General features: G+C 42.3%; 1 protein-coding gene across 1 annotated transcript in view; it reads right to left on the bottom strand.

Annotated features, from left to right (window-relative positions):
* SRD5A2 (steroid 5 alpha-reductase 2) overlaps positions 1-21,965 on the bottom strand; it is a 98,300-nt gene extending 76,335 nt beyond the window's left edge. Inside the window, 1 exon segment of the mRNA XM_073672827.1 lies at positions 21,860-21,965. The gene's annotated coding sequence lies outside the window, so the exon portion shown is untranslated.
* Positions 21,966-22,880: the final 915 nt, after the last annotated feature.

The raw sequence follows: 22,880 nt of genomic DNA, 5'->3' as shown, positions 1-22,880 counted from the left end.
ATAGAAACATGTCAGTCACATATATAATAAGTACAGTGATAGTGTTGCTTACTGTACTTGTCATTTAGTGTAAAGGATTTATTTAAAAAAATAATAGTGTTTTCATGCACTGTCTCTTTAAAAAAGCCGGCCGGCAATTCAGCAGCGGTACCCGACAATTTAGAACAGAAAGATAGAGCATCACACATAGATTAGATAGATAGAAACATGTCAGTCACATATATATGAAGTACAGTGATAGTGTTGGTTACTGTACTTGTCATTTAGTATTAAAATAAAGGATTTATTATTAAAAAAATTGGCGTGGGGTTCCCCTTAATTTTAGGCTCTAGCGGAGGTTAAGCAGACGGCTGGGGCAGATGTTTGAAGCCTGGGAAGGGGGTAATACCCACGGAGCTTCCCAGGCTACTAATATCAGCCCCCAGCTGAATACATAGCCTTTACTAGCTATTAAAATGGGGGACCCCCCCAAAAAAATGACGTGGGGTCCCCCCTAATTTAATAGCTAGCAAAGGCTAGGCAGACAGCTGGGGGCTGATATTAATAGCCCAGGAAGGGAGCCATGAATATTGGCCCCCTCCCAGGCTAGAAACACCAGCCGTCAGCCGCCCCAGAAATGGCGCATTCATAGGATGCGCCAATTCTGGCACTTAGCCTCGCTCTTCAACGCTGCCCTGGTGCGGTGGCAGGGGGTAATAGGGTTGGGGTTGATGTCAGCTTATAATGCCAGCTGACATCAAGCCCAGGTTAGTAATGGAGAGGCGTCTATAAGACACCCCCATTACTAACCCCATAGTCAAAGTTAAAAAAAACACAAACACCCAGAATAAAGTCCTTTAATTGAAATAAAGACACAATCCTTTATTGTTCTAAATTAAACCATACTTACCATCACGCCCATTCCAGCTGAAGCCAACGATCTCCTGCAATAAAAGAAAAATAATAAAGCAACCTCATCCTTACCTTTCCATGGTTCCCACGACAGCTTCAGCTCTGCTACATCGAGATGACAGGCTGGACCGCAGCAGAACGCTGCCATCCAGCCTGTCATCCCGCAGACACTGAGAAGCGCAGGCTTGCTTGCGCTGCTCAGCGTCTCTCTGTGACGACATCCAGATGAGCCGAGTTCATGTCCAATGAACTCGGCTCACCTCATGCACGTCACTGACAGCGTGGGAAAATTCTCACGCTGAAGCGCTGATTGCAGGAGAATTTTCCCACGCTGTCAGTGACGTGCAGGAGGTGAGCTGAGTTCATTGGACATGAGCTCACCTCATGCACATCACTGACAGCGTGGGAGAATTCTCCTGCACTCAGCACTTCAGCGTGAGAATTTTCCCACGCTGTCAGTGACGTGCATGAGGTGAGCCGAGTTCATTGGACATGACTTCGGCTCATCTGGATGCCGTCACAGCGAGACAGTGAGGAGCGCAAGCATGCCTGCGCTTCTCAGTGTCTGCGGGATGACAGACTGGATGGCAGCGTTCTGCTGCGGTCCAGCCAGTCATCTCGATGTAGCAGAGCTGAAGCTGTCGTGGGAACCATGGAAAGGTAAGGATGAGGTTGGTTTATTATTTTTCTTTTATTGCAGGAGATCGTTGGCTTCAGCTGGAATGGGTGTGATGGTAAGTATGGTTTAATTTAGAACAATAAAGAATTGTGTCTTTATTTCAATTAAAGGACTTTATTCTGGGTGTTGTGTTTTTTTTAAATACTTTACTAGAAATTCATGGCGGTCATGTCTAATACTGGCGTGACCCCATGAATTTTGGGCTTGGGGCCAGCTGATAATACCAAGCTGGCCCTAACCCCTTTATTACCCAGTGAGCCACCGCACCAGGGCCCTGGATGAGTTGGGTACAGCGCCAGAAGATGGCGCTTCTATGAACGCGCCATTTTCCGGGGTGGCTGCGGACTGCAATTTGTAGCGGGGGGGGGCCCAGAAAGCTTGGGCCTCCCTGCGCTGCAGATTCCAGCCCCCAGCTGCCTAGTTGTACCTGGCTGGACACAAAAATAGGGCGAAGCCCCACGTACTTTTTTTTTAATTATTTCATGAAATTCATGAAATAATTAAGAAAAAAAGGCCTTCCCTATATTGTTGTGTCCGGCCAGGTACAAATAGGCAGCTGGTGGTTGGGGGCAGCCCGTTCCTGCCTGCTGTACCTGGCTGGACACAAATATAGTGCGAAGCCCCACTTCAATTTTTTTTAATTATTTCATGAAATTCATGAAATAATTAAGAAAAAAAGGGCTTCCCTATATTGTTGTGTCCGGCCAGGTACAAATAGGCAGCTGGTGGATGGGGGCAGCCCGTTCCTGCCTGCTGTACCTGGCTGGACACAAATATAGTGCGAAGCCCCACTTCAATTTTTTTTAATTATTTCATGAAATTCATGAAATAATTAAGAAAAAAAGGGCTTCCCTATATTGTTGTGTCCGGCCAGGTACAAATAGGCAGCTGGTGGATGGGGGCAGCCCGTTCCTGCCTGCTGTACCTGGCTGGACACAAATATAGTGCGAAGCCCCACTTCAATTTTTTTAAATTATTTCAGGAAATTCATGAAATAATTAAAAAAAAATTGACGTGGGGCTTCGCACTATATTTGTGTCCAGCCAGGTACAGCAGGCAGGAACGGGCTGCCCCCAACCACCAGCTGCCTATTTGTACCTGGCCGGACACAACAATATAGGGAAGCCCTTTTTTTCTTAATTATTTCATGAAATAATTTAAAGAAAATTGACGTGGGGCTTCGCCCTGTTTTTGTGTCCAGCCAGGTACAACTAGGCAGCTGGGGGCTGGAATCCGCAGCGCAGGGAGGCCCAAGCTTTCTGGGCCACCCCCGCTGCAAATTGCAGTCCGCAGCCACCCCGGAAAATGGCGCGTTCATAGAAGCGCCATCTTCTGGCGCTGTACCCAACTCATCCAGGGCCCTGATGCGGTGGCTCACTGGGTAATAAAGGGGTTAGGGCCAGCTTGGCATTATCAGCTGGCCCTAAGCCCGAAATTCATGGGGTCACGCCAATATTAGACATGACCACCATGAATTTCTAGTAAAGTATTTAAAAAAAACACAACACCCAGAAAAAAGTCCTTTAATTGAAATAAACACACAATTCTTTATTGTTCTAAATTAAACCATACTTACCATCACGCCCATTCCAGCTGAAGCCAACGATCTCCTGAAATAAAAGAAAAATAATAAAGCAACATCATCCTTACCTTTCCATGGTTCCCATGACAGCTTCAGCTCTGCTACATCGAGATGACAGGCTGGACCGCAGCAGAACGCTGCCATCCAGCCTGTCATCCCGCAGACACTGAGAAGCGCAGGCTTGCTTGCGCTCCACAGTGTCTCTCTGTGAGGGCATCCAGATGAGCCGAGTTAATGTCCAATGAACTCGGCTCACCTCATGCACGTCACTGACAGCGTGGGAAAATTCTCCTGCACTCAGCGCTTCAGCGTGGGAGAATTCTCACACTGAAGCGCTGAGTGCAGGAGAATTCTCCCACGCTGTCAGTGACGTGCAGGAGGTGAGCTGAGTTCATTGGACATGAGCTCACCTTATGCACGTCACTGACAGCGTGGGAGAATTCTCCTGCACTCAGCGCTTCAGCGGGAGAATTCTCACGCTGAAGCGCTGAGTGCAGGAGAATTCTCCCACGCTGTCAGTGACGTGCAGGAGGTGAGCTGAGTTCATTGGACATGAGCTCACCTTATGCACGTCACTGACAGCGTGGGAGAATTCTCCTGCACTCACCGCTTCAGCTTGAGAATTTTCCCACGCTGTCAGTGACGTGCATGAGGTGAGCCGAGTTCATTGGACATGAACTCGGCTCATCTGGATGTCGTCACAGAGAGACGCTGAGCAGCGCAAGCAAGCCTGCGCTTCTCAGTGTCTGCGGGATGAGAGGCTGGATGGCAGCGTTCTGCTGCGGTCCAGCCTGTCATCTCGATGTAGCAGAGCTGAAGCTGTCGTGGGAACCATGGAAAGGTAAGGATGAGGTTGCTTTATTATTTTTCTTTTATTGCAGGAGATCGTTGGCTTCAGCTGGAATGGGCGTGACGGTAAGTATGGTTTAATTTAGAACAATAAAGGATTGTGTCTTTATTTCAATTAAAGGACTTTATTCTGGGTGTTTGTGTTTTTTTTAACTTTGACTATGGGGTTAGTAATGGGGGTGTCTTATAGACGCCTCTCCATTACTAACCTGGGCTTGATGTCAGCTGGCATTATAAGCTGACATCAACCCCAACCCTATTACCCCCTGCCACCGCACCAGGGCAGCGTGGAAGAGCGAGGCTAAGTGCCAGAATTGGCGCATCCTATGAATGCGCCATTTCTGGGGCGGCTGACGGCTGGTGTTTCTAGCCTGGGAGGGGGCCAATATTCATGGCTCCCTTCCTGGGCTATTAATATCAGCCCCCAGCTGTCTGCCTAGCCTTTGCTAGCTATTAAATTAGGGGGGACCCCACGTCATTTTTTTTGGGGGGTCCCCCATTTTAATAGCTAGTAAAGGCTATGTATTCAGCTGGGGGCTAATATTAGTAGCCTGGGAAGCTCCGTGGGTATTACCCCCTTCCCAGGCTTCAAACATCTGCCCCAGCCGTCTGCTTAACCTCCGCTAGAGCCTAAAATTAAGGGGAACCCCACGCCAATTTTTTTAATAATAAATCCTTTATTTTAATACTAAATGACAAGTACAGTAACCAACACTATCACTGTACTTCATATATATGTGACTGACATGTTTCTATCTATCTAATCTATGTGTGAAGCTCTATTCTGTCTGTTCTAAATTGTCGGGTACCGCTGCTGAATTGCCGGCCGGCTTTTTTAAAGAGACGGTGCATGAAAACACTATTATTTTTTTTGATAAATCCTTTACGCTAAATGACAAGTACAGTAAGCAACACTGTCACTGTACTTCGTATATATGTGGCTGACATGTTTCTATCTATCTAATCTATGTATGATGCTCTATTCTGTCTGTTATAAATTGTCGGGTACCGCTGCTGAATTGCCGGCCGGCTTTTTTAAAGAGACGGTGCATGAAAACACTATTATTTTTTTAAATAAATCCTTTACACTAAATGACAAGTACAGTAATCAACACTGTCACTGCACTTCTTATATATGTGACTGACATGTTTCTATCTATCTAATCTATGTGTGATTCTCTATTCCTTCTATTCTAAATTGTCGGGTACCGCTGCTGAATTGCCGGCCGGCTTTTTTAAAGAGACGGTGCATGAAAACACTATTATTTTTTTTGATAAATCCTTTACGCTAAATGACAAGTACAGTAAGCAGCACTTTCACTGTACTTCGTATATATGTGGCTGACATGTTTATATCTATCTAATCTATGTGTGAAGCTCTATTCTTTCGGTTCTAAATTGTCGGGTACAGGTGTATGCCGCTGCTGAATTGCCGGCTTTTCATGTTTCACTGTTGGCACTGTTCCCATCGATTTGGGCAATCACTGTAATGCCACAACCACCATGGCTGTGGCATTACAGTGAGTGGCAGACAATCCCTGCATGATTGGTGCTCTAAATAGCGCCATACATGCAGGACACGCTTTTGGTGCACGAACAGTTATCGAACATAACCTCGAACAGCCGAATTTTTTGCAAATCGTTCGGGTTCGTCGAACAACTCGAACACCGCCCAAAACAGCTCGAATTTGAGATTGGCGAACAGTTCTAGTCGAACACCGCTCATCTCTACTCTTTAATGAAAAAGAATATTATTCTTCTGGCAATTACTAATTTCCCCTGAACATTACTATTATCTCATACATATGTGTGTAACATCCACTATACTATTACTGTTACAAAAGTATCATTGTTCCTACGTTCTGCAGTAGCTTTGGCCTTAAAAAGCTTGCATTTCTGCCAAAGTATTTTTCTGTAATCTCAAAGCTGCATTTGTCCTGGGAAATTTTGCTTTTCTTGTGAACAAATCTGTCAAGAACTGATTTTTAATATATACCACAGTAGATGACAGCAACCATTTGTTGCCACTTTCAAATATAAAAGTAACACTGGATATTACAGGAGGAAAAAGAAAAATCTATGAAAAGTGTGACCAAATTGGTCTTATTCTAGTTTTTTTTTCTCTAACAGTTTTATTAGACATGTTAGGCTCTATTCATCATTTGCAGTTTGTTTGTTTTTATTGTCAGTTTTCTTTCTTAATTTTGTGGTACTCGCTGATGTTTTATTGCACCAAATTCATCAAAATGATGCACATGGGCCTTGTTTCATCAAGATTGTTTTTGTTCACACTGGGGAGGGGAGTTGGAGTCAGATGCTCCTGATTTTTTAGGTTGTGTTGCCACGATGAGCTATTGGTGAGTTTTTTATCTTGTAGATTTTCTGCACCATTTCTGAACCTATCATGTAAATTAGGTTACTTGCATTTTTTTATTGCATTTTTAGTGTGTTTTTTTATACAGTCATGGCCAAAAGTGTTGGCACCCTTGAAATTGTTCCAGAAAATGAAGTATTTCTCCCAGAAACTTATTGTAATTACACTTGTTTTGTTATACACATGTTTATTTTCCTTGTGTGTATTGAAACAACAAAAAAATGAAAAAAAGGCTAATTGGACATAATTTCACACAAGACCTCAAACATGGGCCAGACAAAATTGTTGGCACCTTTAAAAAATGTGGGTAAACCACTTTATTTGAAGCATGTGCTGCTCATTCAAACTCACCTGTGGCAAGTAACAGGTGTGGGAAATATAAAAATCACATCTGAAAGGAGATGAAGAGGGAAGAAGGTGACTCAATCTTTGCATTGTGTGTCTGTGTGTGCCACAATAAGCATGGAGAACAGAAAGCGAAGAGAACTGTCTGAGGACTTTAGAACCAAAATTGTTTAAAAATATCAACAATCTCAAGGTTACAAGTCCATCTCCAGAGATCTTGATGTTCCTTTGTCCATGGTGCACAACATAATCCAGAGGTTTACAACTCATGGCACTGTAGCTAATCTCCTTGGACATGGACAACAGAGAAAAATGTATGAAAGTGTAAGGAGATGACCAGCTGCCATGTTTCCCCTGAAGACATCAATGCTGCTGTGGTATAGAATGTGAATAATGTTTTGTTCCTGATATGTTTCCTTGTGGGCTGTATTATTAACAAACTGCCACAAGAAGCCACTGTCTAGAATATAGGTGAAAGGTGAAGTTTGCCAGTAGCATAGCAGGCATTTATGACACTGTGAGAGTTAACTATGTGTGAGGACAGCACATTAGGTGGGCACTTTAGGAATCTCTGGGTAGTTTCCACAAGCAGGAAGTGAGTTCAGTCAGTGGTGTGCAGTACTTCGGGAAGACTGACGGGCTCTATTCTGGCTGCTAGGGTAGACATGGGCCTAGTATCTCGGACAGTGGATCATCAGATGGAAAAATCCCTCCACAAGAGTCTCCTTCACTGGCCTGGGAACCTCGAGAGAGTCATTGAGGATCTGAGGTCATACTCTGTCTGCAGGCTTGCAGAAGAAATTAGGACTCAAGTCTAGGACGTGGGGAGAACTAAGATCCGGATATACTGTCTTTGGTTCGGAAGATTCTCTAGGGCTAGAGAACAAGGCAACAGAGATGCTTCACCCAAATTGGGAACCAGGGCTGACGTATCAAGTACCTGCGGGAAGGATGACAACCCGTTGGGCCTTATCCTTTATACCTGCCTGTAAATATTGTAAATACTGCCAGTTACCAAATAAAGTTCCAGTTATCATTTTGAACTTGGTGTTCCCTGAATTTGAATTCATTGCTGTCCTGATTCCAGAAGAGAAATTCCTTGAGTCAGAAGAGACCGGCTGGTCAGAACTAAGTGGAAAACACCACATACACCGCAGCACACCAGAGGGAGGACACACTTTGTCTGTAGGGTGCCAAAGCGAGCATGGGCTACAGTTTGCCCATGACTACCTCGCTGGGGCACCTTACATTAGGTTGCAGGAGGACCCTCTGCTGACCCAGAGACATAAAAAACTAAACTGCAATTTGTCAAAATGTATGTGAATAAGCCAAAATCCTTCTGGGAAAGCGTCTTGTGGACAGATGAGACCAAGATAGAGCTTTTTGATAAAGTACATCATTCTACTTTTTACCGAAAATGGAATGAAGCCTACAAAGAAAAGAACACAGTACTTACAGTAAAACATGGTGGAAGTTCAAAGATGTGTTGGGTTTCTTTGCTGCCTCTGCCACTTGGTGCCTTGACTGTGTGCAAGGCATCATGAAATCTGAAGACCGCCAATGGATTTTGGGTCACACTGTAGTGCCCAGTGTCAGAAGGCTGGGTTTGCTTTCTAGGTCATGGGTCTTCCAGCAGGACAGTGACCCCAAACATACTTCAAGAAAAACCCAGAAATTAATGGAAACAAAGCACTGGAGAATTCTGAAGTGGCCAGCAATGAGTCCGGATCTAAATCCCATTGAACACCTATGGAGAGATCTTAAAACTGTTGTTGGGAGAAAGCACCCTTAAAATATGAGAGACCTGGAGAAGTTTGCAAAAGAAGAGTGCTCCAAAATTCCAGTTGAGAGGTGTAAGAAGCTTGTTGATGGGTATAGAGAATGATTGATTGTAGTTATTTATTCCAAAGGGTGTGCAACCAAATATTTAAGTTGAGGGTGCCAACAATTTTGTCCGGCCCATTTTTGGGGTTTAGAGTGAATGTATGCCTTTTTCTCCCTTTTTTGTGTTGTTCAAATACACAGAAAGGAAATAAACATGTGTATAACAAAACGTGTAATTGCAATAATTTTCTTGGAGAATTTCTTCATTTTCTGGAACAATTTCAAGGATGCCAACACTTTTGGCCATGACTGCATGCATTTTTATTGCGTTTCTTTTGCTTCATTTTTGTCTCTTGTTGGAGTGTCTTGCTTTTAATAAAGCTGCTTTGTTTTTGATACTTCCTGGTATTTGTCTTTGGCAAAACTTTATTGATATAGTCATGTGCATAGTACATGAGTTTTTTATGTGTTTTTGACACAGCGGGAATGATTAAAAATGCATGTGCGTTTTTTACATGCAGCTTTTCTTCATCTAATGTAAGTATATGGGAAAAATCTGTACATAAAACTCATCGTACCTGCAAGAGAAATCGACATGTTGCGAATTTGAAACGCGCACAGCAGGTCAGTTTACGCTGAGTAAAAAAGAAGCACAGTGGGCAGGAGATTTTTATAAATCCCATCCACTTTGCTGAAACTGTAAAGCGCTGCATTTTGGACGCTGCGAAGATGTACAGCATCAAAAACTCACTAAAAACTCATTGTGGGCATAAAACCTTAAGACGCACATACCTCCTAAAGGGAATCTGTCAGCAGATTTTCCTATCTATTCTGAGGGCAGAATAATGTCAGCAAATAGACCCTGAATCTAATGACATATCACTTTGTTTACTGGGAGCAGACGTTCTGACTCAGAGTTTTTAGATTTAGCAATGCAGCACAGATGAAAAAGCTAACCCCACCCACATCAGGCTGCGTATATACAATGTCCTTAGACAGTGAGCTGCTTATCACAGGAGGAGGAGTCCTACTTGGACCCCTTATGATGCTGTGTCCAATAAGCTCCTGGTGCTAAAACAATCATTTCAAGTAAACAAACAGGACAGACCTTGATAAACAAGGCATCATTGTAATGTATATTTTATCCACTACCTCATCCTGCCTTCAGATTATATAGTAAAAACCTGTACCTCAACACAAAACTAAGTTCAGTTAGTAAATTTCTGGAGTAAGGTATGCCACAGCTCATAATGCAATAGACGAACTGTGGCATCATGACCCTGTTCGGAACCCATCCTCACCAGTTCTGGCCATTTTGCCGGAGGTGGGAGAAACGGCAGTAAAAGCGTAAAGTCACAAAATTTTTTTGCAACTCTGTGTTGTATAAATATGTTGTGACTTTTAAAACCGATTTACCACAGAATTCTGGCATAATCACTTTGATGATCCGGGGCCAGTTTTCATGAATTTTGTGGAAAGTCAAAAACATTTTTTTTCTGTTTTTAACCCTTTTTGTCACTTTTTTTTACGTAAAGTCGGATGTTTTTCAAAATGTTGCAAAAATTGCTGGTGTATATAAAATCACTCTGGGGGTGACTAGATTACATTTGCGACAAATTTTGTGACTTTTTGAAAACTCGCAAATGATGAATCAGGCAAAATCATCTGGAAAACCTAAACCTCACTTACAGCGGTAAACTTAAAAAAAAAAGACTTAAAAGAAAACGCAAAAGGAAAGATGAATTTGGTGTAAACAAAAAATAAGCGAAAAACGCCAAAAACTTGACATAAAAACAGACGCAAATGCAATAATGAGTCTGGCCCATTGTTTTTATGGCCCATTCCCTTAGCAATAATCACAGTCCCACGCCCTATAAAGAATAACGCTAGAGGAAGGATACAGTCAGGTTTGGAGGAAAATTGTACCATCTAATAGCAAACATAGCGACTTCAATTGCACTGTGGCTCAGTGGTTAGCACTGCAGCCTTGCAGCGCTGGGGTCCTGGGTTCACATCCCACCAAGGACAACATCTGCAAGGAGTTTGTATGTTCTCCCTGTGTTTGCGTGGGTTTCCTCTGGGTTCTCCAGTTTCCTCCCACACTCCAAAGACACACTGATAGGGAATGTAGATTGTGAGCCCCAATGGGGACAGTGCCTATAATGTCTGTAAAGAATGTGGAATTAATAGTGCTATATAAGTGAGTATAATAGATAAATAAATTGTCTTACGTGTTCAGGGCAAACATATATACAAATACAAGGATGAAGATTGAATCTAATTATCTGTTAAGGGGACGGTTGCAAACAACTTTATTATAATGGAACGCAACCGACCCCGGGGTCTGCGATGCAGCCTGGTGGACTGCGACCGAACACCTTCCGGGTTAGAAGGTAAAACAACCAACTTAAATAACAATCCCCTCCATGTTACAGCACACTGGAACGGGAATAGGGATTCACACTATCTCCGTTAACTGCACGAGAGATGTGCGATAAATAAAGTATCTGTAGTCCTGTTGCAGCACAGGGACTACACAGTTGGCGCTAGGATGCGTGTGTGACTCACGCCGGCGTATAAGTGCTCCCAGCTGGTGTGCTACTGGACTGAGGAGTATCTCTCCACGTGGCTTACAGGCGGTGCCAGGAATACGGCGTCTGCAGACTGCTCGGGGTGTATGGCGACCCCTTAGTCGGAGCCAGACTGTCAGACGAAGCTACCTGCCTATTTCCACTAAAGCACCCGTGGAGCTCAAACGACCAAGCTTCCACACAACACCATCACTGATCAATGATCAGAGCGCGCCGCCATGTTTGTGGGCGGGCTATTTAAAGATTAAGCCCTGCCCACCGTCGCACTATTGGAGACGTCACCCATGACCAATCAGGCGGTGCCAGGTCACCAGATCAGCTGACTCCCAAACCACCAATCACGGTCCGCCATGTCACGGGCATGCTCAGTGCAGAGAATCCTGGACTTGGGCTGTAGCAGCCCTGTTTCCCTCCGCAACCTACGCTTCATGTTGCTAGAGATAAAGACCCAGGAAACAACTCGTCCATCTCGTGCACCAGCTAGGCGTTGGGACTGATGAAAATGCTGAGCAGCATCATCCCTGGCTGGTCCAGATTGGGAGACCACAGAATCCCCTGATGGCTCTGAACCCATTTCAAATCCAGCAAACGCCTAGCATGTCTATCTACCACTTTTGTTGACAAATTGGCCCATATTTATTAAGCAGTTTACAGTTCTTGGCATAATCTAAGTCCCAAAGAGCTGCAAATTGCATAAACTTAGTTTTTTGCTCCAACCAAGCTAGAAGTTGAAAACGTGTACATTGCAAGCCTGCACAAGATGTGGCCCATGGGCCCACAGAGAGCAGGGAGACTCCAATTTTCATTTCCTTACAATAAAAATGTATTTGGGTCTTTGAGACACAAATTTATTTGAATGCAAGACAGGGTCAAAGGAGTGCTCATCTGCCCCCGCCCCGACGTGCAGCAGTGTGATGAGTTCATCACACTGTTGACATCATCACACTGCTGCTGTCAACACAGTGCTGTGCAGAGGTGGCAAGGACACGATGGGTAATGATTAACATGGAGGAGCTGAAGAGTACATGTCCTGACAATTACTGTTGATAGGAGGGCAGGTAAGGGGGTATGGAGCAGGGTGTTACTGCGAGGGCAATTGGTGCAGAACTGAGCAGAAACTCTCCAAATTGTCCTCAAATACTCAAAACTTGGTTCTGGTGATGTATTCATGCAAGTACCCCTTTAAAAAATTTTGCGGCCCTTGCGATTAGTTCAGCATGACAGCGTGGGCCTTGGACAGGAAATTCATGATATATAAAAATGATATAGAGTAGCAGGAAAGAAGCATAGCCATCAACTTTTAGACAGATTTATTATGTTTTATGCCAGAAAATGTTGTAAATTGTGGCTTAAATCTGCACCTGTTCATATGAGATGTAGATTTCATTTTCTGAATTTAGGACCGTCTAACTGTGGAGTGAGCATTTTAATAAACTTGACACAATTTGCTACAGTTATCTTTTTTATTTTAGCCAAAATACCAGACTTGATAATACTTTATGATAATGTATGGTTTTCAAACTGGTGCCAAGTTCTAGTACTGCTATTACCTCCCTAGTTACTTTAGGTCACAATAGAGTTTGGAACGGCCAACACTAAGGGCCAGAAAGTAACATTTTTGATGTGATTGAAGTAAAAATTGTTCAAAAAGCCATGAGATTTTACACTAGGACAAAGGAGAACACACAGGGAAGGAGAGAATGTTGCCAAATGCTGTTCTTTTGTGATACCAAATATAAAGGTCCATGAGCCTTTAACGAGGCTCAATGCAAATGGGCTGCAAATTGCCACAATCAACATGAATGTGCCGGTTGCGGCGGGTCCCACCCTATTTCGAGATCCCACCCTATTTCGAGATGTTTTAAAAGAGGTCAAGCTTCACAACAACCTCATAGGGAGCAAGCTCCAAAAGGCGGTGACGCCAGTGAAATTAGTAAACATGGCTCCATGGTTAGAAATTTACCCAGAACGACAGAAAGCGAAGTTACTATTTAGGGGTTTTAGAGATTTTTTTTGGCCCTATTTTTGATGGTAAGGGTTGGATGTGGACTGATAATCTGAAGTCAGTAAAACTAAATGAGCAAGTAGTAAAAGATAAAATTAAAACAGAAATGATTGAAGGCAGGTTTGCCGGTCCATTTTTAACGCCTCCATTTAAAAATTTTTGTTTATCCCCACTTGACTTGGTCCCTAAAAATGAACCCAATAGTTTTTGATTAATCCACCATCTTTCATATCCTTTGAAATTTTCATTAACCCCTTTCTGACATTGTCAGTAATAATATGTCCCTGTGCTCTGGGCCCATTGGACCAGGTACGTACTATTACCCACAATGTGAATGCGCCCGCACAGAAGCAAAAGTGAAGCAAAAAACAATGCTTTATCACACCGCCAAACCAAAAATGGAATAAAACGCGATCAAAAAGACAAATGTAAGTAAAAATGGTACCGCTGAAAACGTTATCTTGTCCCTCAAAAAACGAATCTCCATACAGCTCCATCAGCCGAAAAAAGAAAAAGTTATGGCTTTCAGAATAAAGCGATGCAAAAAAAAAAATTTTTTATATAAAATTGTTTTTACTGTTTAAAAGCGCCAAAACATAAAAAACAATATAAATGTAGTATCACTGTAAACATACTGACACGAAGAATAGCGCTGCCTTATCAATTTTACCACATGTGGAACACCAAAAAAAAACAAAAAAAACATTCCTGAATTGTTGGTTTTTGTTTATTCTGCCTCCCAAAAATCGGAATAGAAAGCGATCAAAAAATTTAATTTGCCCAAAAATGATACCAATAAAAACGTCAACTCGTCCCTCAAAAAACAAGTGCTTACATGACTCTGTCGGCCGAAATATGGAAAATTCATTGCAAAAACTAGTAAAAAGAAAGCATCTTTTAGTGTATGACAGCTGCCAAACATAAAAACCCAATATGAATCTGGTATAGCAGTAATCGCACCGACCCGAAGAATAAAGTCATCTAATCTCTCTTTATCGCATGAGAAACGGCGTAAAACATAAACTCTAGGGTTAGGGTTGTGTTAAGGCTGTGCTAGGGTTAGGGATGTGCTAGGGTTAGTGACGCGCCCCCTGGGCCGTGGGGTACCCGGTGCCGGGCCGGTAGATGCTGGGGGGTGATATCACGGTGGCTGGCCCGGTCCGTGGCCGAGGGCGGTCAATAAAAAGGGGGATTATTTATAGGGGATTTTTAGTAAGTTTGTGACGCCACTTGTGGAATGCGGCTAACGGGAGCCGCCGCTGCGGAGCAGTCCTCTGGAGCTGGTGTTACGGCAGCAGGGATGGTGTGGCTCTCCACAGGTAGAGCTAGCTCCAGGGCAGTGTAGGGGTAGATGGTGGATGCTGGGGAGAGACGGCAGGATGGTCCCGGAGGAAAGACGGACACTCACACGGGGGTAAGCTTCAGTACCTTTAATGGTGATGATGCAGGCACCGTCCAGGGTACTCCGGGCGAAGGGTGCACTTTTGGACTCTCCCCAGTGAGTGGGTGTAGGGCCTCCTGATCCGTTGCTTCCTCTTGCTAAGCTTCTGACCTGCCTGGAGCTAGGCCTAGCTTGGTTACTGTCTCTCTCTTGCACCTGCTGACCTGGTTGTAGGGCCTTCTCTTGGAGATCACTCTCCCTGGATGCTGGGGCCTCCGTGACTCCTAGCCCTGGTCCTGTAGTCAGCGTTTGGTAAACCTGGGACCTGCAGTCCTCCAGGTGTCCGGTGGTCCCTACTGGGTATAAAGAGACCCCGTAGGTGCGGACCCGGTGTCCGGTATATATCTCGGGGTGAGCCTGGTATGCTCCTCTGCCCCCTTGCTACTTCTTCCTTCTCCTCTCGCCTTCGGCCACACTCGGGGCCCTCACTAGGCTTCACCTCGTGCTGTAGGCCTTGGCTCGCCTATGCACCGCAGCAGCGTGCTGCTCTTCGCTGCTCTTTGAGCGTCAGCACGCTCTCTGCTCACAGACTGAGCTCTGACTGAGCTCCAAACTAAACTAAAAACTGCACTGCCTCACTCCTCCCTATATATATCCCTATCAGGGCTCCCTCTGCTGGTCTGAAGTGGTAGGGTGGAGGTGTGTGAATGTGTGAGGGCCTCTTGTGGAGAAGTCCATCCATGCACCCTTCTGGGCTCTGTGGCACCAATGTGTTGCAGGGCGCCACATTAGAGTTGTGCTAGGGTTAGGTTTGTGCTAGGGTTAGGGTAGTGCTAGGGTTAGGGTTTAGTGTTGAGTGAATTTATTCGGCATTTCAAATTCAGGTTCGTGTTCCGGGTTCTGTCTTGTTCACGCCAAAAATTCGGCTCTGCCCATGAACATCCCTGATTTGCCACCCTGTCATTCAGAAATTCGCTCAACACTATTAGGGTTGTGCTAGAATTAGGGTTAGGGTTGTGCTAGGCTTAGGGTTGTGCTAGGGTTAGGCTTGTGCTAGGGTTAGGGATGTGCTAGGGTTAGGGATGTGTTAGGGTTAGGGTTGTGCTAGGGTTGGGGTTGTGCTAGGGTTGGGGTTGTGCTAGGGTTAGGGTTGTGTTATGGTTGTGCTAGGGTTGGGGTTGTGCTAGGGTTGGGGTTGTATGAGGGTTGGGGTTAGGGTTGTGTTGGGGTTGGGATTTTTTGAAAAGTAAAGAAAAAAAATGATGACAATATGGCGACTAGTGTTGAGCGCAAGTCCTCACTACTTCAGTTGGCATCGGCTGCTCGGGTATGCACCGGGTATCGCGGGTGCTCAAGTGACATGCTCAAGTCTCCGCCCCATATGTTTCGTGGCTGATATACAACCAAAAAAACCTCGCGGGGATTGCCTGCCATTCACGAACGATCCCTGCATGTTTTTTTTGGGTGTCTAACAACCGTGAAACATGCGGGGAGGGGACTCGAGCATGTCACTCAAGCACCCGCGATACATGGTGCATACCCGAGTACCCGATGCAAACTCAAGTAGTGAGCACTTGCGCTCAAGACTAATGACAACTTATTCAATATGATGACCTAATGTTATCAAATTCTGTGTCGTACCTCTGGGTTCAAAATGATCACTATACCCCCTGATAAAATCCTTGAGGAGTCTAGCTTCCAAAATTGGGTCACCTGTGGGGGGTTTCCACTATTTAGGCACATCAGGGGCTCTCCAAACGCGACATGGCGTCCGGTCTTGATTCCAGCCAATTTTGAGTTCAAAAAATCACACAGTGCTCCTTCCCTTCTGAAACCTGCCGTGCGCCCAAACAGTATATTTTCCCCACACATGGGGTATCAGCATACTCAGGAGAAATTGCACAACAGTTTTTGGGGTCCATTTTCTCCTCTTACCCTTGTGAAAATAAAAAAATTGGCGCAAAAATATAATTTTAGTGAAAAAAGTTTGAGGTTTTTTTTTTCACGGCTCTACGTTATAAACTTCTGTGAAGCACCTTGGGGTTCAGGCTGTTCACCACACATCTAGAGGGGTTTAGTTTCCTAAATGGGGTCAGTTGTGGGTGGTTTCCACTCTTTAGGCACATCAGGGGCTCTCGCGAAATGACGTCCGGCAATTATTCAAGCAAATTTTACATTCAAAAAATCAAATGGCGCTCCTTCCCTTCTGAACCCTGCCTTGTGCCCAAACAGTGGTTTTCCCCCATGTATGAGGTATTGGCTTACTCAGTAGAAATTGCACAACAAATTACATGGTGCAATTTCTCTTGTTACCCTTATGAAAATGCAAAATTGGGGGCTGAAAAACATTTTCGTGGGAAAAATGTGAAAATTTTATTTTTACGGCTCAATGTTATAAACTTCTGTGAAACACCTGGAGGTTCAAGGTGCTTACCACACATCTAGATAAGTTCCTTGAGGGGTCTAGTTTCCAAAATGGTGTCTCTTGTCGGGGGTTTCCACTGTTTAGGCACATCAGGGGCTCCCCAAACGCGACATGGCGTCCGCTAATTATTCAAGCAAATTTTACATTCAAAAAGTCAAATGGTGCTCCTTCCCTTCCGAACCCTACCTTGTGCCCAAACAGTGGTTTTCCCCCACATAGAACTTCCTAACAAATATACATTTTGGTTCCAAAATTGTGCTGATGTAAAGTAGACATGAGGGAAATGTTATGTATTAACTATTTTGTGTGACATATCTCTCTCATTTAAGGGCATGAAAATTCAAATTTTGAAAATTGCAAAATTTTCAAAATTTTCACCAAATTTCTGATTTTTTCACAAAGAAACGCAAGTGATATCGAAGAAATTTTACCACTATCATGAAGTACAATATGTCTTGAAAAAACATTCTCAGAATCAGTGGGATCAGTTGAAGCGTTCCAGAATTATTACCTCATAAAGTGACAGTGGTCAGAATTGTAAAAATTGGCCTGGTCATTAATGTGCAAACCACCTTCTGGGGTAAAGTAAAATGACTCTGTAGATAAATAGGACACATCAGTGGTTTATGCGTCTTTTGACAAGGCATTGGAATTTTTGCGCAGGTTCGGTCAGGGAACTTTGTTGTCAAAAGCCAATATTAAGTCAGTTTTTTGATTATTGCCAGTATCACAGGAAGGGTTTAATTTATTTATTTCAGTTCGATGGTTATTTTTATTTCGACAAAGCCTTCCCATGGGTTTTTGTTTATCTTGTTTTTATTTTGATTTTACTTTATTTAGATGATTTTTTATTTTTTGGGTTTCAGATTCAGACAGTTGTAAGGAATTGTTGGAAACTTTTATGTTGGTCATGGATAGATTTGGTATCCCGCTGGCAGCGGAAAAGACAGTGTTTCCATGCACTTGTTTGGATTTTTTAGGTATCACTATCGATACAGTCAAAATGGAATTTAGATTGCCAGCTTCAAAGATTGTCAGTATCGACGGTTTAGTTGATTCTCTTTTGAGGTCACGTAAAGTACGATTGAGAGAAATGCAGTATTTATGGGGCACATTGGCTTTCACGGTCGGTAGAATTTTTCCCAGACGGCTATATGATTCCACAAGAGGTTTGTCTTCCCCCTTTTCTCATATTCGGATTACCAGGCCAATTAAAGAGGATTTAAAAATGTGGCGTGAATTTTTATGTGAGTTCAATGGTCATTCTGTATGGCAGGATAAGTTTGTGGAAGAGGAGGTTCTAGGTATCCTTATAGACTCTAGTTCGAGTTATGGTTTTAGTGTTTTCTGGGACAATCATTGATGTTCCACCCCTTTGAGTTTCAATTGGGTTCAGGGCAAGTTAAATAAAAATCCTATTTTAGTGGAATTATTTCCGATTATTGTGGGCTTGTCGTTATGGGGCCAATCATTTAGGAATAAAATAATTATTTTTCATAGCGTTAATAATGGTGTTATCTTTGCTATGAACTGTTTGACATCGAAATGCTGGAAAGTCAGAAGCCTGTTAAGACAGATGGTGTTTATCTGTTTGCGTTTTAATATTTTATTGAAAGCCAAGCACGGGCATAGGCCTAATCATTTAATTGTGGATTCTCTTTCCAATTGCCAGATGGAAATATTCTGGAGTTAAGCTCCGTCAGCGGATGAGAGGAGCCTGGAATGCCCCTTTTACTTGTGGAAATTGATAGGGAAGTAGTAATGAAATATCTTAAATTTTCAATTTCAGAAAAAACATGGTTGGACTACTTAAAAGCATGGGAAATATGGGTTAATTTTTGTAGTTTGAAAGGTCAAGATGACCAAAGTATTAATTTGAATATCGCGTTGTCTTTTATGTTAGATATATTAAAAAAAGTTTTTTCATTCAGCTATGTGTCAAAAATGTTAGCTGGAATTTCTTTTTTCAGAGGTGGTTAGATGTAAAGCTTATTTTGAGCTTTTTTCAAATTAAACAATTATTAAAAGGCCTCAGGAGAGAAAAATATAGAAAAGATGCAAGATGCCCTATTACGTGTTACTTGTTGGCTAGAATTATTAGTCTGTGCCCGTCAGTTTGTTCTTCTCTGAAGCCATTTTATTTAAAGCAGCGTTTGCAACAGCATTTTTGGAGCATTTCGACTTGGGGAATTTACAACTCCTAATAAGTCAGCAGTGTCAAATTTGTCACGGTCGGATGTAATTCTATCCGATAATGCAGTTCATTTCAAAATTAATAGGTCCAAAACGGATCAGTTGTCCAAAGGGGTTCAGTTAAGGCTGACCAGTCTACCAGGATACCCTTTTTGCCCAGTTAGGCTAATTTCAAATTTTATAATAGTAAGGCCCAGTGTACCAGGGTCATTTTTTATTCATGTTAATGGCACACCTTTAACTAGATTCCAATTTAATGCAGTTTTACAACAGTGTTTAAGCTATTTGGGTCTAAAAGATTCAATGATCTCTTCGCATTCATTCTTCATAGGTGCTGCGTCAGAAACATTTAATTTGGGTTTAGAGGATTCATTATTAAAAAAAAATGGGTAGATGGTCGTCGAATAGATTTAAAGGATATATTAGACGCCTGATTTAATTCTGTGTTAATTATATGTTTTCCGTAGATATCCGAATGAAGATAGTATGGATTGTCGGGCATTCATTCATATTTTGGGCACATACAAGAGCAGCTGGTAGATCTTATGGGGCTAATCTATCTTTTGAAAGAAATCAAACAAGACTTTACTGGTTGGGTGTGAGAGATCTTAAATGGTTGCAATTGGATGAGATTATTAGCAATAAGGTTAATAGTTGGCCAATGCCTGATGTTATTATCATCCATGCAGGTGGTAACGAAGTAGGCCACATGAATACATCGGCTTTGCTATTTCAAATGAAGCAAACTTTTTTGAAATTGAAATGGTCCCTCATGGGTTGCTATTTATGTGTTTCTGAGATAATTCCACATTTGACATGGGTGGCACATAAGTTCTCTTTTATGGATAGAATTAAGAAGAGATTGAACAGAAGTATGTCCAAATTTATGGCCGCTAATGATGGTTCTTTGTTCAGACATTTGTTGAAGGGTTATATAGATCAGACGCAGTTAATTTATGTGAAATAGGCTTAGATATTTTTAATTCAGGTATACAGAGCTTGGTTGAGAGGCGGTGTTGCTTGGGGGGCCATGCCGGAAAAGTTTCAGTATGGCTGTTGGAGTCACCCATCTAACGCTGGTGGGCAGGATTTTAAGGGTTTATTGTTTGATGATTTATTAAATGGATTAATAAAATTATTAATGGTTTAATATTTGGAATGTAACCCTGAATAAACACTGCGGCCTTTTAATCCAATCTGTGTTTACAGTGTCATTATTATATCTATTAGTGTCTTTATTTGTAACAGATTAACAGTAGTGTGATCCCAATAATAATAATAGTAATTGCTAAGCAGAGAGCCTTGCAGACAGCTACTGTAGTGTCAAAATTATGCTGCTATTACACATCTATATAACAACTGTGATATCCAGACTCACTATTTGAAAAATATACACTATGGATATATAGTGCACACCACTATAAAACAAGGAATGTACCACATTTTATTAATTCATATAAAAAAACGGAAACCGAAATAAAAACATGAAAAAGCATCCACATTTGAGGTCACCCTAAAATAAATGCTATTGCTATAAAGCATGGTACAAAGGTCAATAAGCGCAATAACACGATACAATATCATTTGTGGATACAACCCAATACACACATAATAGATAACTGAATGAAGGTAGCTGCACTATATAACCATAGTGTGATCTCTGCTTTGTGATAGTATTCCCTGAAGTGCAGTTCTTTAATGAAGAAATAACACATAAGCACAATTACGTCCGATGGCGCAATGGCTGCTTTATTGTAACCTGGCTATATAGTGGTATTCAATAGTATGCATGTTTATGGATTTTCTAATTTGGTTATTTGTGATATGAAAATGTAATGTCAATCCCTGCTGGCAGGCTCTGACTGATACATTGGGGTACAGGTGTATCCCGCAAGGGGCCTCTGTGCAGAAGTTGGTCCCCCACTCCCATACATGTGTTTGGCACAATACACTTAATGCTACATGTACAGACAACAGCAGCATCTTATCATTATTTTAATAACTACTCAGCCTATTTGTGCTAAATTGTGATCAAAGGTCAGATAACATTACATGTAACTGAAAATTGGGTCCCCAGAATCAATGTCACTGGTGGGCTCTTCACACCTCAGTTCAACACTGCTTGCTGTATGAAAGCCCTCAAGACCTGCAATTGTGTCAAAACTGATTATGGCGTTAGAGAACTTGCATTCTGTTGTACTACCACCGAACCTGCTGCACTGCAAAGTTAGAGATCAAGAATTCGGTCCAGTACTGCAGATGAATTGCTATTGTGTATAGTAAACATAATGTGATATCAATTCGTGTTTTTACGCTAGGAGTATTTTGGGTTGTTTTTTGTGTGCCTTACTTGTTTACTGACTGCATTAGACACTTTAACCTGCCTTTTCTATAATTCCTCTTTGAGAGTACCGTTTTGTGTGCAATTTTGGTGGTTGGCTCAAAGAGGTGTTACTCTATGTACTTTAGGACAAGAAATTCTGTAGTCCAAATTCAAATAAAAAGCAATGTGCATCTATCCTTACTAATTAAGGTTACATATGGATTATCCATCAGAGATTTGCTGCTCCGTATTTGTCTTTTTCCTGTTTAGTAACTAGGACATCTGCCAATGCAATGAGTGTAGTATTAGCAAATTTTAGAAAGACAAGCCGTCAAGTTCACAAAAGACTAGGGCAGGAAAATTAAGCAAGACTTTATGAAGAGATATTGCTACTTACAAGCCACTGTTTCTCTATCACGCACACCAATTCATCTGTTGTTTCATACAAATCTAAGGTCATCAGTTGCCCTTTTAAGCATACAAAGTTCCAGTAGTTATTTATTAACTTGCAGTTACTCTATGTACATTGAGATGACATCCCTGGTATAATCTTACACTAGTAAGAGTTTGGTTTGCTTGGAAGATTTGAACCTTGGCTTTTTAGCCAAGATCAAATTCCATGGCCAGACAAAAGTATATACATCATGCATTGTGTCCCAGATATTAGCACTTTTTTTGACACTTTGTGGATTTATTTCTGAATAGATTTATTTATTGATTTTTAATTTAAAGACGATGTGTGAAACATATGGAATATACCTGTATAGAAATTCTTATTAGAAATTTGAGGTTATTTTGGGAGGATGTTGACTAAATATAACTAGTACAGAAAATTTCAAATTCGCCAGCTTTGACAAATATTTCCCAAAAATGTGACTTTCCAATGTAGTTAAAACATTAATTTATCAGAAACGATTAGGCTCTCAGGACTAAGGGGACTGTATTGAATCTCTTTCTAGATCTTTAGTGCAAGCACAGCTTCAGAAATTTCAGAGTGACCTCAACTTATATGGCTAGAAGAAAATGGTTTGTTAACCAGTGGTAACTAACAACCTATTTAATAACACACTACACTAACAGGCATATTAGACTACTTAAATTGTAAAAAAGGTCCAAAAATTAACACTTTTTGGGAGCAGATGCTTGCCCTGCTAATGTTTATACACAGGTGGTACAAACGGAAGAAGCCATGACTTTTTCACAAGGTGTGATGCAAAAATTGTTGTTGTCTGCCAGAACAAAATTGGGCACCATGGACTGGCTTTGCACTGGCTACTCCAACTATCAGGTCCCAAGAGACTCCTGGCCTTCACCCTTTATCCCCTGTGCATGGGACGTGGATCTTTTACACAGAGGCCCTGTGTTCAGTCCTCAGAATAGTTACTGCCAAAGGAGCAGGAATGGTCAGGTCTCTGGGT

The sequence above is a fragment of the Phyllobates terribilis genome, unplaced genomic scaffold (assembly GCF_046119375.1).
Source record: "Phyllobates terribilis strain yellow unplaced genomic scaffold, ASM4611937v1 Scaffold_3__8_contigs__length_932513732, whole genome shotgun sequence".
Classification (NCBI taxonomy): Eukaryota; Metazoa; Chordata; class Amphibia; order Anura; family Dendrobatidae; genus Phyllobates; species Phyllobates terribilis.
This window is presented reverse-complemented; position numbering and strand designations above follow the sequence as displayed.